Source organism: Phacochoerus africanus, chromosome 16 (genome assembly GCF_016906955.1).
Source record: "Phacochoerus africanus isolate WHEZ1 chromosome 16, ROS_Pafr_v1, whole genome shotgun sequence".
In the NCBI taxonomy this organism is placed as follows: domain Eukaryota; kingdom Metazoa; phylum Chordata; class Mammalia; order Artiodactyla; family Suidae; genus Phacochoerus; species Phacochoerus africanus.
The window spans coordinates 48,707,651-48,726,380 of NC_062559.1; the positions used below are offsets into that span (position 1 = coordinate 48,707,651).

Genomic DNA, 18,730 nt, shown 5'->3' on the forward strand with positions numbered 1-18,730 from the left:
CCGGGTCTGCGAGGGCCTGGGGAGGCGGGCGGAGAGAGGGGCTCTCGTTGGTTTAAGCCCGTAGAGGTGCTGCGGCCGTGCTCTCTGACCCCCCTTCTGTGTTCCATCCCAGGCTGTCACATACTCCTGAACATAGTGGTTCTCAGCTCTGCTTTGAACTTAAGTCTGTAAGTATTCATACCCTTTCATGTGTTATGTGTCAAGTAGCTTGCACTTCTTTCCATAGACATACACGTAACAGAGCTGTATATGCAGTGCGCCTGGAGATGTGCGTCTCTGTAGTGTTTGCGGGTGATTTTGATGTCCTGCCAAACTTGAGAGCCACGGCCTTAAACGGTGCATATCCAGACTTAGCTCTGTCTTCCCCCTTTCTTCAAGACCCTGCAGGCATCTAGGTGAGAGTTTTTGAGTTAGGAACAATTGGTGTGTCACGAAGTCAGTTTGTTGGGTTGTAGCCAACGTTTAAAAAAAAAGTGAAATAGAATACAAAGTCTCAGTGCATTTCATATAATAAAGGTGAGAATTGCGAAAGTTCTACTTTGTGTGTGTGCGTAGATGGTAATATTTATCTTCAAAACTTTTTTTGAGAGTGGAGTGCAGTGTAATTACTCTAGTAATTAGGTGTCATCTGAGGCTGCCACTGACCACCCAGGACACATGGTCATCTGTATGTGGGTACTCAGAATATAAAATGTATTACAGACATTTCCATGGTCCCCCGCCATCTCTTTTGCCCAGAAGTCTTCAGGGATGCCCAGTGTTCTCCAAGGATTCCACCCCGGGGCATGTAAGGCCCCTCAAAATCCAGTGTCATCCAGTCTGGTTTACTCTCAAGAGTGTTTCTCACTGTTCCCATGATATTCTTTTGCTCCTGGTTGCCCTCTAGAAAACTTCCTCTTTCTTTCCCCTTAAAGCACAGCTAGCACTCACCTTGTAAAGCAAATTGAAGCCATCACAGACCTTGGTTGAGTGCCACCTCTCCTCGTTGTCACTCAGTAACTCTGTCCTGTTAGTCCATTCCATCCCCATATTGTTTTAATGGGCCCTCCCCTCACAGAACAAATGATCGTAGATTTTTATAAATGTTTGTGTATTTGTGGGAGACTCTGAACCTAAGTGACAGTGGTGGTTATCTCTGGATGGTGAGTTTGCTAATATTAATTTCCAAAGTTCCCAGAGAATTTGCCTTACTTGTAAAACCAAATGGTGTTGAAAAGCAAGTGAAAAATTCCATTTCTGCTTCCTATTGGTAGTCTAGAGCATAGTCTTCTAAACTTTTTGCATGAATTTTTATACATAGTTTTTAATGTTGAAGTGATTTTTACTTTTTTGATGTTGAAGTAATTTTAGATGTACAGAAGTGTGGCAAGTACAATAAGAGATATAAAAATTGATAAATAGGACCTCAAAAAAATGTAAAACTTGGGCTTCAAACAGGACCATCAAGCAACAAGACACCCCACAGAATGGAAGAAAATATTTGCAAGTCATATATTTGGTAAAGATTCAGTATCCAGAATCTATAAAGGACTCTCAATACGTCAGTAAAAAAGATAAACCATTTAAAAAACTAGGCATAGGACTTGAGTAGAAATTTCGAAGAAGAATGGAAATAGCCAATAAGAATATTGAAAAAAAAGCTCACCATCCTCAGTCAGGTAGTATCCACAGTTAGATACTACCCCTCTTGGCTGTAATCAAAAGGACAGAAAATATCAAGTGTTGGTGGGGAGGTGGAGAAGTTGGAACCCTCACACTTCTCTATGTGGGATTTAAGATAAGATGGTGCAGCTACTTTGGAAAATAGTTTGGTAGTTCCTTAAAAACAGAATTTCGATGACCCAGCAATTCCGTTCTTAGGTACATACCCGAGAGAAGTTAAAACATGTCCATACGGAACCTTGTACACAAATGTATATATAAAGGTTAAAAACAACCCAGATGTTGAACAGATGAGCCAGATGTGATCTAGTCACTCGGTGGAGTAATTTTGGCAATTGAAAGGAATGATGTACAGACACCTGTGTGCTGCAACACGAATGTGTTAGATTTCCGGGGGTGCCATGTTGACAGTATCACAAACTGGGAGGCTTACCTTTGTTGTCTCAGCTTTGGAGACTAGGAGTCTGAAATTAAGCTACTGGCAGCGCTGGTTTCTTCTTGAGGCGTGTGCAGGAGCATCCTTTCCATGCTGGTCCTCTAGCTTTGGGTGACCTCAGGCATTCTGTGGCTTGTAGATGGAGTTCTTCCTGTGTCTGCACATCCTCCTCCCTCTGTGTATGTCTGCGTCTGTGTCCGAATTTCCCATTTTAATGAGGACTCAATCATTGGGTTAGGGCCTACCACACCCAACGACCTTACCTCTTTTTTTTAACTCAATAAATTTGTTGTATTTATAGCTGTACCGTGACCATCACAACCCAGTTTTACAGCATTTCCATCCCAACAGTAACCTCATCTTTCTCGACATCTGCAAAGACCCAAATTTCAAATAAAGGCACATTCACAGGTACTAAGGTTAGGACTTCAACATCTTTTGAGGGTACATAGTTCAACACATTATAATGGGTGGACCTTGAAAACATTATGCTGAATGAAAGAAGCCAGTCACAAAAAGCTTCCGTTTCCATATGATTCCATTTACATGACAAGTCCAGAATAGGCAGCTCTATAGAGACAAGTTATGTTAATACTTGCCTAGGGCTGAAGGAGGGTGGGACTGGGGAGTGATTGCTAGTGGGTAAATTATATGTCTGTAAAGCTGTTTGAAATATAACAGCAACAGCAATACTCGGAGTTCTTGTATATCCTTCATCTAGCTTCTAACTGTTGCTGGAACTTGGCCTCCGTCCACTAGTGCCTAATAGAAATGCAGAGAAGAATTTTGGGCAAAGGAGGAAGGAGTAGCTTTTATTGCCTTGCTAGACAAAGGAGGCCACAGCTGGCTAATGCCCTAAAGACTGTGCCCTCCCTTTGGAGAGAATGGGAGGTGGTCTTACAATATTTGGGAAAATAGGGCCACAGATGAGGGCGGGGTAGATGCAAGTTTGCATCCTTCTTCAAAACTGGTGTCAGGCGGTCCTGGGCTGGGTTCTGGTGGTCCTTGAGGCTGTGCACTGTGACCGTCTGTTTGGATTAGAGACTGCTTCATCAGATAGTTACTGTCTCCATTTGTTGGGGGGTTTTGTTCTGTGGAAGAGCTCAAAGATATTTTATCCCCCCAAGGAGGAACCAGGACCCGGCCTCCAGGGTGCACAGTTGTTTCTTGATTGCTCTTCGCCTGTCTCTGCACACCCTCCCTTCCCTCATTAGCAAATGTTTGAACTTGGGGAGGGTCGTGAAGACAGAATGAGGCCTGTTTCCTACAAACAAGAAATGGGGGGATGCAGAAAGGCTTTTGTGCTCTGGAGCCCCACAGGCTCCTGCTTGGTTTCATAGTGTTAGCATATTACATAACTGTAGTTAGTTGAGAAAATTGACATCTATACTATTTGTTAATTTACAGACTTCATTTAAATTTCAATAATTATCCAAATAATGTCCTTTTTCTAGTCCTGGATCTGATTTAGGATCCCATGTGGCATGTGTTTATCCTGTCACCTTAGCCTCCTGCAATCTTAGACAGTTCTTTTTTCTTTCTTTCTTTTTTGGCTGTCTTGTGGCCTATGGAATTTCAGGGCCAGGGATCAGATCCCAGCCACAGTTGCGACCTGTGCTGTAGCTAAAATAATTGGGTGTTTTAACCCAGTGTGACCTTGACACTTGAAAAGTATGGGGAAAATATGGGGAAGTTATTTTGTAAAATGTCCTCAACCTGAGTTTTGTGATGGATGAAATTAAGGTTATGCATTTTGACAAGACTGTTACAGAGGTTGTACCCTTCTGGTGCATTATATTAGAGGTACATGACATTGATAAATCATTACTGGTTATGACTTTTCTGATCATTTTGTTAAGCTGTTAATTGTCAGATTTCTCCACTGTAATGTTAAATTTTTTTTCTTTTTAAATTAATAAGTGGCTTGTGGAGAGAAACTTTGAGATTATGAATTTATTTTAAAATCAGACTTTCATCCAGTAATTTTAGATTCCATCCTTGCTCACGGCAGTTCTTACTGTGGTATTTACCAAAGGGTAATTTTCTCTTTCTGGTTTTCTTTCTACATTTGTTTAATGGAATTCTACTGAAAGGAAGAGCTGACCTTTCTCCTCTATTTATTTACAAACTTCCCTTGACTTATAATGGTTTGACTTATAATTTTTTGATTGTATGATGGAGTGAAAGTGATAGAAGTTCAGGAAAACCTGTACTTTGAATTTTGGTCTTTTCCTGAGCTGTTGATGTGTGTGGTATGATGTGCTTATGTGATGCTTGGCAGTGGCAGTGGGCCAGGCAGCCACACAATTAGGGAGATAAACACCAGGCAACCACACAATTAGGGAGATAAACAACAAACACACTTAGAACCGTTCTGTACCCATACAGCCTACAGCCTTTTTTTTTTTTTTTAACCTTCAGTCGTGTTCAATAAAATACACGAGATATTCATGACTTTATCATAAAATAGGCCGTGTTAAATACTTTGCCCAACTTTAGGCTAATATAAGTGTTCTGAGCACGTTTAAGATCGGCTTGGCTAAGCTATGTTGTTCAGTAGCTCAGATGTATTAAATACATTTTTAATTTATGATGAGTTTAACAGGACATAATCTCATTGTATGCTGAGGAAGATCTATATTCAGTTATTTTGTTTACATCAGTATGGACTCATGGATGTTTATTCTGTTTTAATCTGTTAGTATTATCATTTACTATGCTGTTCAAATTGTCCCAGACTTGGTCATTAAGAACTTGTAGGGAGCTTCTAAGATGGCCTCAATATCTGTCTCCTAGTATTCAGGCCCTCTTGTAATTTTCTCTCCTTGAGTATGTGTTGGATTTCGTGACATTTCAGATGAATAGAAAAGGTCTTTGTACGTCACTTCTGAGATGAGGGTTAAGTAAGAGACTGCCTTCCGTCTCCAGCAGACGCAACTGCTCTCATTCTCTTGCTCCCTTGCTCCTTCACTCCCTCACTGTGATGGAAACCAGCTGTCATATTTCGAGCTACCCTACTGAGAAGACCCTCTGCCAAGGAACTGAAAGAGGTCTCCTAGCAATAGCTAGTGAAAAGTAGGCCTTCCGTCCAACATCCATCACCCTACAAGAAACTGAACCCTGCCAACACCATGTGATTGAGCTTGGAAGTTAATCTTCCCCCATTGAAGCCTTGGGATGGTCCTGGCTGACAGCTTCACTGCAACCCCATGAAAAACCTTGAGCCATGGGAATCTGTATTATTTTGCTAGGACTGCCATAAATACTACAGACTCAGTGGCTCAAACCAAAAATTTATTTTCTCACAGTTCTGAAGGTTAGAAATTCAAGATGAAGGTTCTGACTGACTTGGTTTCCAGTGAGGGCTCTCTTCCTTAAGCGTAGTTGGTCTCCTTTTCATTATATATTCGCATACGTCTTCACAGGGAGTGGAGGGCGGGGTGAGGACCACTCGTTCTCTGGTGTGTCTTATATGGACTTTGGTCCCATTGGATCAGAGCCCTACCCTAATGACTCATTTAACCTTAATTACTTCTTTAGAGGCCCCATCTCCAAATATAGACACACTAGAGGTTAGAGCTTCAACATGAGTTATGGGGAGAAATAATTATTCAGTCCACAACAATAATGAAAAGACTAAATGCTTCTCCCACCTCTAAGATCAGGAATAAGGCAAGTTTGTTTTCCCTGCAATCCAATGGCTGGATGCTTCTAGCCGTTTTTATAAGGCAAGGACAGGAAATGAAAGGCAGACTGGAAAAGTGTTGAAATGTCTTTTATTCACAAATGACATGCTTATCTACATGAAAAACCTGAGAGAGGTAATAAAAAGCTTCTAGAATTATTGACAGTAGTTACAGATGCAAGATCAATACAAAACTCTCAATCGTGTTTCTGTATGCTAGCAACAATCAGAACTTAAAAAAATTCATGCCATTTACAGTATTATGAAAAGTATGAAATGTTTTTAAATAAATTTGAAAAAGATGTGAAAGACCTTTATACCAAAAACTGCAAAACATTGCTCAGAGAAATGCAAAAAGATCAAAGTAATGATCTGCCATGTTCGGGGCAGAAAGACGTAATATTGTTGAAATAGCAGTTCTCCCTCAATTAGTCTGCATTTTTAGTGCACTCCAAATCAAAATCCCAGCAGGTTGCTGTGGTAGAGATTGGCAAACTGATTCTGACTTATATGGAAATGCAGAAAAGTCAGAATGGGCAGGCCAACCCTGAAGAAGAACAAAGTTGGGGGCTCAAACTCTTTTAATTACAAGCTGTATTATGAACCTACATAATTAAGGATGTGTGGTGTTGGCATAAAGATAGCCAAGCTGGGCAATGAAAAACAACAGTATAGCAATAAACCAACACATACTGATTTTTGAAAAAAGTTCTGCTTTACTTTTTTTTTAATTTTTTATTTTATCTTTTTGCCTTTTCTAGGGCTGCTCCCATGGCATATGAAGGTTCCCAGGCTAGGGGTTTAATTGGAGCTGTTGCTGCTGGCCTACGCCACAGCAACTTGGGATCCAAACCCGGTCTGCGACCTACACCACAGCTCACGGCAAAGCCGGATTCTTAACCCACTGAGTGAGGTCAGGGGTCAAACCCACAACCTCATGGTTCCTAGTCAGATTTGTTAACCACTGCGCCACAACGGGAACCCCCCAAAAAGTTCCACTTTAGAATGAAAATGCGTCCCCCTAAATTTCATTTGTTAAATCCTAACCCCTAATGTGATGGTACTAGAAGGTGGGGCCATTTGGAGATGAGTAAGTCCTGAGAGCAGAGCCCTCATGAATGGCATGGGTGCCCTTATAAAAGAGACCTTAGCTTCCTGACCCCTTTCACCATGTAAGGACACAGCAGAAACAGCCATCTTTAAACCCAAAAGTATGCCCAACCAGGCAGACTCTGCTAGTGCTTTGATCTTGGGCTTTCTAGCCACCAGAGCTGTGAGAAATAAATTTCTGTTGCTTATAAGCCACCCAGTCTATGGTATTCTGTTACAGCATCTCAAAAGAACTAAGCTGCCAAATCAGTTTGGTGGAGAAAGGATAATACTTTAGTGACTCTGGAGCAATTATATAGCATATTCATTAAAAAAAAAAAACCAGTCTTCACACTATATATGCCTGTTACATATATGGATCATAAACCTAATTGTTAAATTAGGTTAAAAACTGTAAAACTTTAGGGGAAAAAAAGCATAGAAAGTCTTCATGACTTTGGGTTTGACAAAGATATTTTAAATACAAGTTAATAAAAGAAAATAAATTGGGCTTTTGTCAAAACATAAGAAAACTCTGAAAGGTAGAAGATGGTGGACTGGCAAGGGACCTTGGGAGCTGAGAATGACGTGATAGTTTTCTTTTTGCTAATATATCCTAGACTGGTGCTGGAGAAACCAGCAGCTTGGAAACACCAATGGGAACAGGAACAAAAGCCTACTGTCTCACCAAAGGACCAGCAAAGGACCAACTTGGAAGACAGGATACTTATAGACAATAATGGCTTTACTCCAGCCAAAAGCCACAGAATAAAATGGACCCTCATCCCCATCTGCAGAGGTTAAGTAGGGAGCCCAGACTTCCACGATAGCCTTGCTAGGATGATTCCAGAAAAGGCCAGTAGGAGCTGGGATTGTCATGGCCATCTGATGATAATGACACCTTTCCTCCCACACAGTGTCCATGAAAGGGGGCAATTCTAAGGCATTAGTTCCACTTCCCCCATATTAGGGTTCTCCAGAGAAGCTACAGGCAAGTGAGAAGGGGGGATGTAAACCAGGGGCATTAAGGGCAGAAGATAATTTAATCTTTCTCTGCCTTTTTGTTCTGCTCAGGCTTTCCATAGATGGGATGATATCCACCCACTTTGGGGAGAACCAAGAGCTTTATTCCGTCTACCAATTCAAGTGCTTATCTCTTCTAGAAATACTCTCACAGACAGATCCAGAAATAACTATCTAGAACTAGCTAAATAGGCATTCTGTACCCTAAGCAAATTGACAAATAAAGCTGATCACCACACCCAGCCAGGGGGTGGACCTCACCTGGAGGAAATGAAGTGGGACCTTTCTGTGCTGCTGTAAATGTCAGAGGAGCCTGTAAAACAGATTTAAGTAGGATCTGGAGTCTTGTAATGTGGTTAAAATGTCCAGGGTGCAATTGAAAATCACTCATTAAACCAAGAACCAAAACTGTTTTAACTTCAGTAAATCAACACAATTGTCAAATGCCAAACCAGAGATGACACAGAGATTGGAATTATCTGCTGAGATTTTAAAGCAAACATGATCAAATGCTTGAATGAACATTTATGAAAGTGCTTGAAATGAAAAACTAGAAATTCTCAGCAAAGAAATACAAAATATAAGAACTATATGAAAATTTTATAACTGAACAATAAAGGAAATAGTAAACTCACTAGATGAACTCAACAGAGTGGAAATGATAAAGGATCAGTGAAAGTAAAAAGACAATAGAAATTAACCAACAGAAAAAACAGATTGAAAAAAAGTGAATAGAACCTCAAGAATCTGACAGTATACAAATGATCTAATACTTATTTCATCTGCATCATAGGGGATAAAAAAGGATTTGAATAAATAATGGTTGAAGAAGCCCCAAACTTGGCAAAAGACATAAATCCACAGATCCGAGAAGTTGGGCCAACCCCAAATAGGATACACCCCACAGAATACCATGCCAAGATACATCATAATCAGAATTCTGAAAAATAAAGATAAATCTTGAAAACAGAAAAGAAATAATACTTTACAATAGATTTCTTAGCAGAAACCAGGGAGGTCAGAAGGAAAGGGTGTCATGTTTCCAAGTGCTAAAAACAACGAGTTCCCGTCATGGCGCAGTGGTTAACGAATCCAACTAGGAACCATGAGGTTGCGGGTTTGGTCCCTGCCCTTGCTCAGTGGGTTAATGATCCGGCGTTGCCGTGAGCTGTGGTGTAGGTTGCAGATGCGGCTTGGATCCCGTGTTGCTGTGGCTCTGGCGTAGGCCGGTGGCTACGGCTCCGATTCAACCCCTAGCCTGGGAACCTCCATATGCTGCGGGAGCGGCCCAAGAAATAGCAACAACAACAACAACAACAAAAAAGACAAAAGACAAAAAAAAAAAAAAAAGAACTGTCTCAGAAATTCTATAACAAGTGAAAATATTCTTCAGGAATAAAGTGGATAAATATAAAGACATTCTCAGATGAAAGAAAACTTAAAGGATTTGTCATCCATCAGTAGATCTACCCTATTTAAAAAAAAGGCTAAAGGAAGTTCTTGAATTGGAAAGGTAATGATAGAAGAAATCTTCAACCAGGAAAGGAGATGAACAATAGAGTAAAATATTATAATAATGGAATTATTAAATCTTTCTGAATTATATTTGATGATTGAAGCAAAATTGTAACATCTGATAAAAATCTCAAAGTATGTAGGGGAAATATTTAAGACAATTGTATTATAAATGACAGGGTATAGAAACTTAAAGGATTGAGAGGTTTTTACACTTCAATCAAACCATTAAAAATTAACACCAGAGGACTGTGAAAAGTATGTATGCATAATGTAGTATGACAACTAAAATCTGCATGAAGAGATACATTCAAAAGCACTATTAATGAACTGAAATGGAATTCTTAAAAAAAAGGACAAATAACCCAAAGGGAGGCAGAAAAATAAAAACAGGAAAGAAAACAAAATGAAACAAAAACCCTACTGAAGTCCTGGCATATCAATAATTACACTAAATGTAAATGTCTGAATACACCAATTAAAAGAGAAGGCAAAGTAGATGAAAAACAAGACCTTACTGATGTTCCCCACAAGAAACTCAGTTCATAATTAATGGTGTAAGTGAGTTGAAAGTAAAAAGATGGAAAAAGATACGCAATGCAGACATTGATCAGAAAAAAAAGCAGGAATTCCCATCGTGGCACAGTGGTTAACGAATCCAACTAGGAACCATGAGGTTGCAGGTTCAATACCTGGCCTTGCTCAGTGGGTTAAGGATCCAGCATTGCCATGAGCTGTGGTGTAGGTCACAGACGGGGCTCAGATCCCGTGTTGCTGTGGCTTTGCTGTAGGCTGGCATCTACAGCTCCGATTGGACCCATAGCTTGTGACCCTCCATATACTGACGGAGCAGCCCTAGAAAAGGCAAAAGGACAAGGAGAAAAAAAGAAAAAAAAAAGCGGTAGTGGCTATACTGATGTCAGATAAAGTAGATTCTAGAGAAAAGAAAATTACCAGGGCCAGAGAGAGGTATTTCACAGTGATAAAAGGGTCAGGCTTTCAAGAAGACAGGGCGTTCCTACATTTGTGTATATTAAACAACATAGCTGCAGAATACTTAAAGCAAAAATCGACAGAACTGAGAAGAGAAATAGACAAATCCATGATTATAATTGGCGACTTCAGTGTACTTCTTTCAACAACTGACTGAACTACACAGAATATCAGCAAGGATATATAATGGCTCAACAGAACCATAAATGAACAGGATCCAACAAACAGTCACATCACTCCAACAATAGCAGAACAGACATTCTTTTCAAGTTCCCCCATGGATAGTTTATCAAGATAGACCACTTACCGTGATAGGGCCATAAAACAAACTTCAATATATTTAAAATAATTGAAATCTTACTGTGTGTGTTCTTGGTACCAAGGAATCAAATTAGAATCAGTAACAGAAAAATAACAGGAAAAGCTCCAAACAGTTGGAAACTAAATAACTAATTGCTAAATAATCTTTTCCTGAAAGAGTAAGTCTTGAGGGAAATAAAACAACACAATGAACAAAATGAAAGTGAAACATACAAGATGTGTGGGATATAACTAAAGCAGTGCTGAGAGAAAAATATATAGCACCAAATTCTTACATTAGAAAAGAGGGACAGGAGTTCCTGTTGTGGTGCAGTGGTTAACGAATCCGACTAGGAACCATGAGGTTGCGGGTTCGATCCCTGCCCTTGCTCAGTGGGTTAAGGATCCGGTGTTCCCGTGAGCTGTGGTGTAGGTTGCAGACGCGGCTCGGATCCCCAGTTGCTGTGGCTCTGGCGTAGGCCGGTGGCTACAGCTCCGATTCGACCCCTAGCCTGGGAACCTCCATATGCTGCGGGAGCGGCCCAAGAAATAGCAGAAAGACAAAAAAAAAAAAAAAAAAAAAAGAAAAGAGGGACAATCTCAAGAACATAGTGTAAGCTCTCACCTTAAGAGCCTATAAAAAGAAGAGCAAGGTAAACCCAGAGGTGTAGAAGTAAAGAAATAATACAAAGAAAGATGAATGAAATTGAAAAGAGAAAAGCAATAGATAAGGTAAACAAAATAGGTTCTTTGAAAAGATTGATCTTGTTGACAGACTTTTGCTAAGATCAAAAAAGAAAAAGATGACACAAACAAGCAATATCAGAAATGGGATATCACCAGATCTTGGAGACATCCAAAAATATAATAAGGAAATAGAAACATTTTACATATATAAATTTAAGGAATAGGACATCCCAAAGCAACTGCATACATAGGTTGCCATACATGCCTAAGGAAAAACAGGCTCAGAAGGACCCGAGGAGACCTTAAGTTTTTCCTCAGGCTTATCCATGGCAAAGAGAGCATAAAGCAATCAAAATATCAAAAACAATAAACGAAAGGAAAGCCTTGGGAAATGGGACAATCTGTTTTCCAGACTTACATTGTTAGCTTCAAATGTTATCCATCAAAAAAAAAAATGTTTTTAAGACATGCAAAGAAATAGGGGAAAAAATTTTCCCATTCAAAAGGGAAAAAATCAACACAAACTGGTGAGAAAGCCCAGATGGCAGACCCAATAGACAAAAAATTTTAGCAACTGTCTTAAATATGCTCAAAAAACTAAAGATTTGAAGAAAGTCAATATAATGTATGAATAAAATGGAAATTTCAATAATAAAGAGAAAATATAAGAACACACCAAAAAGAAATTCCAAAGCTGAAAACTACAATAACTTGAATAAAAAACTCAATAGATGTACTCAAAAGCAGATTTGAGTAGGAGAAGAATTGGTGAGCTAGAAGATAAAACAATTGAAAGTATCAAGTCTGAGGGACAGAAGGAATAAAGATGGAAGGAAAATCAACAAAGTCTAAGGAACCTGTGGAACATCTTTCAGAGAATCATGCTCTGGAAGTCCTTGAAGAAATAATGCCTAAAAACTTAACAAATTTGAAGAAAGACATGAACATGAACATTCAAGGACCTTAATGTACTCCTAGTAAGATGAGTTCAAAGAGGGCCGCATTGAGACATAAAAATGTCAAAAGCAAAAGAAAATCTTGAAAGCAGCAAGAGAGAAGTGACTAATCACATAAAGGGGTCCTCAATAAGATTATCAGCAGATTTCTCACCTGAAATTTTGGAGGCCTTAAGTCAGCGGACACTTATATTCAAAATGCAGAAAGAAAAACAAAAAAGTATCAATATCCTATATCTGCTAAAAACTGTCCATCAGAGGGAGGGAGAAGTTAAACCAGAGCTATCAGAAGGAATAAATAATAAGGATTAGGAGACAAATGAATTACAGATTAGAAAAACAGTAGAAAAATGAATGAAATTTTTTTTTTTAATTTAAAGATCAGCAAACTGAAAAACCTTTACCTGGATAAATGAAGAAAAAAACAACTAAGGAGGATTCTTGAAAGATGGTGGAGTCAGAAGCATTGGTGATCTGTCTATCCAGTGAGACAACAGCTGCATCCATGAGGACATAGTTTTGACTCCTGGCCTCACTCAGTAGGTTAAGGATTCAGTGTTGCCGTGAGCTGTGGTGTAGGTCGCAGACATGGCTCAGATCCTGCATTGCTGAGGCTCTGGTGTAGGTTGGCACATACAGCTCCAATTTGACCCCTAGCCTGGGAACCTCCATATGCTGTGGATGTGGCCCTAGAAAGACAAAAAACAAAAACAAAAAATACACGCAGAGCCTAAGAGACCTATTGGACACCATCAAAAGGACCAAGAAATGTATTGTGGGAAGAAGGAGAAAGGAGAAAGAGGCAGAGAGAATATTTGAAGAAGTAATGGCTAAATTTAAAGAAAGGTATGCATGTAAACATCCAACACACTCAGTGAATTCCAAGTAAGATGAATTCAAAGAGACCCACACCAAGACACATTATAATTAAACTTTCAAAGGACAAAGAAAAATAAATCTCTAAAGCAGCAAGTGAGAAGGACGTAATTACATAGAAGAGATCCTCAAAGAGAAAATCTGCAAATTTCTCATTAGAAATTTTGAAGGCCTATCGCTTCTCGGCCTTTTGGCTAAGATCAAGTGTAGAAATTTTGAAGGCCAGAAGACAGTGGACAGATACATTCAAAGTGTTGAAAGGAAAAAACCTGTCAACCATGATGCATATATCCAGCAAAACTGTCCTTCAAAAGTGAGGGAGGAATCCAGACATTCCCAGATGAACAAAAGCTGAAGGAGTTTGTGACCACTAGACTGGCCCTGGAAGAAGTGCTCAAGGGAGTCCTGCAAAGGGCATTAGACAGTAAGCTGAAGCTGTATGGAGAAATAAAGATCTCAGTAAATACACAGGCAATTATAATAGCTAGTATTATTATAGCACTGGTTTGTAACTGCCCTCTTTGTTTTCTACATGATTTAAGAGACCAATATATTTGAAGTAAACCTAATATAATAGCTAGTATTACTGTAACTTTGATTTATAGCTCCAAATCTTGTTCTGTAGGTAATTTGAGACTGATGCATTTAAAGAATTATTAGTTTATGTTTGGGTCACACATTGTATAAAGATATAAATTTGTGCCATTCCCATCATGACTCAGTGGAAACAAATCTGATTAGTATCCATGAGGATGTAGGTTCGATCCCTGGCCTTGCTCAGTGGGTTAAGGATCCTGCATTGCCATGAGCTGTGGTGTAGGTCACAGACATGGCTTGGATCTGGCATTTCTGTGGCTGTGGTGTAGGCTGGCAGCTACAGCTGTGATTCAACCCCTAGCCTAGAACCTCCATATGTTTTGGTTGTGGCCTTAAAAAGACAAAAAAAAAAAAAATTTAAAAAAAGTGACATCAACACTAAAAGAGGTGGGAACAGAGTATAAAGGTGCAGACTTTTAATATGTTAACTGAAGTGAAGCTGCTATAAATTCAAATTAGAATGTTACAGTATTGGGACACTAATGTAATCCCAAGGCAACCACAAAGAAAACTCTAGAATACACACAAAAGGAAATCCAGGAGGAATTTAAATGCTTCACTACCAAAAATGAACTAAACACAAAAGAAGAGAGGAATGTAGAGAATGAGGGACAAAAAAGCTATAGGCCTACAGTAAACACATAGCATAAGGACAGAAATAAGTGCCTCCTCATCAGTAATTACTTTAAATATAAGTGGATCATACCCTCCAATCTCAAAAGACAGAGATTGTCTGAATGGATTAGAAACACATGATCCAACTGTATGCTGTCTCTAGAGAGACTCACTTGAGACCCAATGACAAACCATTTTTGAGAAAGGGAAAGGATGGAGAAAGATACTCCATGCAAATGTAACCAGAAGAGAATGGGAATGGCTTGTTTTAATTGCAGAGAAAATTGGCTTTAAATCATAAACAGTTACAAGAGACAGAAAGACATTACATGCTAACAAATGCTTCAATACAGCAGGAAGATAGAACAATTACAAACATTTATGCACCTGGCATCAGACCATGAAAACATATGAAGCCAAAACTGAGAGAAATGAAGGGAAAAATAATTCTACAATAATGACTGTAGAATCCAATGCTTTACTCAGAATTATGGACAGAACAACTAAATAGACGATAAGTGAGGCAATAGAAGACTTCAACAACTCAATAAGCTAACTAGATGTAATAAACATACACAGAGCATTCCACCCAGCAACAGCATATACGTTCTTCTCAAATGCATATGGGACACTTTCCTGAATAGACTGTATGAGTGGCCACATACTAAGTTACAGTGGTTTTAAGAAGATATCACACAGAGTATCTTCTCTGACCACAGTGGGGTGAAGTTAGAAATCAATAACATAAATTGGAAAATTCACAAAATTGTGAAAACTAAGCAGTATCCTTTTAAACCAGCAATGAATCAAAGAAGAAATCTCAAAAAAATCAGGAAATGGTTTGAAGGTGAATGAGAATAAAGACAAAAAATATTAATACTTATGGGATGTATCAAAAGCAGTACTAAGGGGAAAATTTATAAATGCTTACCTTAAAAAAAGAAACATATAAACAGCCTGACTTTACAATTTAAGGAACTAGAGAAAGATGAACAAACTAAATGCAAAGTTAGCAGAAGGCAGAAAATAGTAAAGATTAGAGCAGAGATCAAAGAAATAGAGAATAGAAAAAGGGAGTTCCTGTTCGTGGCTCAGTGGTTAACGAATCGGACTAGGAACCATGAGGTTGAGGGTTCGATCCCTGGCCTTGCTCAGTGGGTTAAGGATCCGATGTTGCCATGAGTTGTGGTGTAGGTCACAGACATGACTTGGATCTGGTATTGCTGTGGCTGTGGTGTAGGCCGGCAGCTACAGTTCAGATTCAGCCCCTAGCCCAGGAACCTCTACATGCTGTGGGTGTGGCCTAAAAAGCAAAGAAAAGAAAAAAAGAAAAAGAAAGAAAATGTATACAGATTGGAAGGGGAGAGATAAAACTGTCACTGTGGGAGTCCCCACTGTGGCACAACAGGATCCATGGCATCTTGGGAGCGCTGGGACGCAGGTTCGCTCTCTGGCCCAGCACAGTGGCTTAAAGATCAGGCATTGCCACAGTGATGGCTTAGGTTTTGACATTGGCTTGGATCTGATCCCTGGCCAGGGAGCTCCATATGCCGTAGGGTGGCCAAAAGATAAAAAAACAAAACTGTCACTATAATGACATGATCTCACATATAGAGAACCCTAATGTCTCCACACAACTACTCTTAGAATAAATTAATTTAGCAAGGTATCAGGATAGCAGGATACAAGATTAATATGCAGAAATCGGTTGCATTTCTTTAATAATAAAATATCAGAAAGCACAAAAAATCCCATTTAAAATCGTGTTCAAAAAAACAAAATACCTACAAATAAACTTAACCAAGGAGGTGAAAGCACTATACACTGGAGGCTGTAAAACAGTGATAAATGAAATGAAGACCATTCAAAGAAATGGAAAGATAACCCATGTTATTGGATGGGAAGAATTAATATTGTTAATGTAGCCATACTACCCAAAGCAATCTACAGATTTCATGCAATCCCTATCAAAATACCCATGACATTTTTCACAGAACTAGAACAAATCATCCTAAAATTTATATGGAACCAAAAAAGACCCAGAGTTGCCAAAGCAATCCTGAAGAAAAAGAATAGAGCTGGAGGCAAAACCCTTCTGGACTTCAGACTATACTCAAAGCTCTCGTCATCAAAACCGTGTGATATTGGCACAAAAAGGTGCGTATAGATCAATGGAACAGAATAGAGAGCCAGAAATAAACCCACATACATATAGTTAATTACAACAAGGGAAGCAAGAATATACAATGGAGACAAGACAGTTTCTTCAAGAAAGGGTGTTGGGAAACTTGCATGTAATGAAATTGGAACACTCCGTCACAACATACCCAAAAATCAGATCGGCTGATTTATAGATCCATTTATTTATTTATTTGCTTTTTAGAGCCGCACCTGTGGTATAAAGAAGTTCCCTGGCTAGGGATTGAATCAGGGCTACAGCTGCTGGCCTCCACCACAGCCATAGCAATGCAGGACCCAAGCCTTGTCTACAGCCTACACCACAACTCACAGCAATGTTGGATCCTTAACCCACTGAGCGAGGCCAGGGATGGAAGCAGTATCCTCATTGATACTATATCACCACGGAGCTCATCACTGCGGAGCCACGCTGGGCACTTCCTAAAGATCTAAATATAAGACCTAACATCATAAAATTCCTAAAAGAGTACATAGGCAAAACATTCTCAAACATAAATTGTAGTCATATTTTCTTAGATCAGTCTCCCAGGGCAGAAGAAAGAAAAACAAAAATAAGCAAACTGGACAGCATCAAATTTAAAAGATTTTGCGCAACAAAGGACACCATCAACATAAAAAGACAACCAATGGAATGGGAAAAAGTATTTGCAAACGATGTGACTGAAAAGGGGTAAATATCCAAAATACACAAACAGCTCATACAACTCAATATAAATAATAACCCAACAATCAAAAAATGGGCAGAAGACCCAAAGAGACTTTCTCCAAAGAAGACATACAGGAGTTCCTGTTGTGGCGCAGTGGTTAACGAATCTGACTAGGAACCATGAGGTTGCGGGTTCAGTCCCTGCCCTTGCTCAGTGGGTTAACGATCCGGCGTTGCCGTGAGCTGTGGTGTAGGTTGCAGACACGGCTTGGATCCCAAGTTGCTGTGGCTCTGGCGTAGGCCGGTGGCTGCAGCTCCGATTCGACCCCTAGCCTGGGAACCTCCATATGCCGCAGGAGCGGCCCAAGAAACAAGAAATAGCAACAACAACAACAACAACAACAAAAGACAAAAAAAAAAAAAAAGACATACAGATGGCCAACAGGCACATGAAAAGATGCTCAACATCACTTATTATTAGTGAAATGCAAAACAAAACCATGGTGAGGTGTTAGCTCACACCGGTCAGAATAGCTGTCATTGAAAGACTACAAATAAATGCTGGAGAGATCATGCAGAAAAGGGCACACTCCTACACTGTTGGTGGAAATGTGAATTGGTGCAGCTGCTGCAGAAAACCCTGTGGAGGGTCCTTTAAAAACTAAAAATAGCTACCATGTGATCCAGCAATCCCACACCTGGGTATATATCTGAAAAAGATGAAAACTCTAATTTGAAAAGATACATGCATCCCAAAGCTCATAGCAGCATTATTTGTAATAGCCAAGACACAGAAACAACCCAAGCGCTCATCAACAGATAACTGGCTTAAGAAACTGTGGTGTATATTTACTATATATATATATATATATAAACGAAAGCTTGGCATTTGTAGAAACATGGGTGGACACTAAGAATATTTTACTTAGTGAAGTCAGTCATACAGAAAAAGATATTGTATGATATCACTTATATGTTGATTCTAAAAAATAATACAAATGAATATATACACAAAGCAGAAACATTCTCACAGACATAGATACAAACTAAGGGGGAAGGGGGGAGGAGGGATACATTAGGAGTATGGGATTACCAAGCTACCCTACGAAAAATAGATAAGCAGCGAGGATTTACTGTAGAGCACAGGGAACTGTATTTAATATCTTATCATAACCTATAATGGGAAAAATCAGAAAAATATAACTAACTTTGCTGTATACCTAAAACTAATAACTATATATGTAGGACATACATACGTATATAGGACAATATGTATGAGAATTTCTGGCCTTGTTTTTCTGTTCCTTTGGTCTATATGTCAATTCTACAGGTTTTTTTTTTTTGTCTTTTTGCCTTTTCTAGGGCTGCTCCCATGGCATATAAGGGGTTCTCAGGCTAGGGGTCTAATCGGAACTATAGCCACAGGCCTACACCACAGCCACAGCAATGCC

At 39.3% G+C, this 18,730-nt stretch overlaps 1 protein-coding gene across 1 annotated transcript in view; it reads left to right on the plus strand.

Annotated features, from left to right (window-relative positions):
• The window catches only part of URGCP (upregulator of cell proliferation), a 58,679-nt gene that overhangs the window by 177 nt on the left and 39,772 nt on the right, over positions 1-18,730 (plus strand). Inside the window, exon 2 of the mRNA XM_047763435.1 lies at positions 113-167. The gene's annotated coding sequence lies outside the window, so the exon portion shown is untranslated. The remainder of the gene's footprint in view (positions 1-112; positions 168-18,730) is intronic.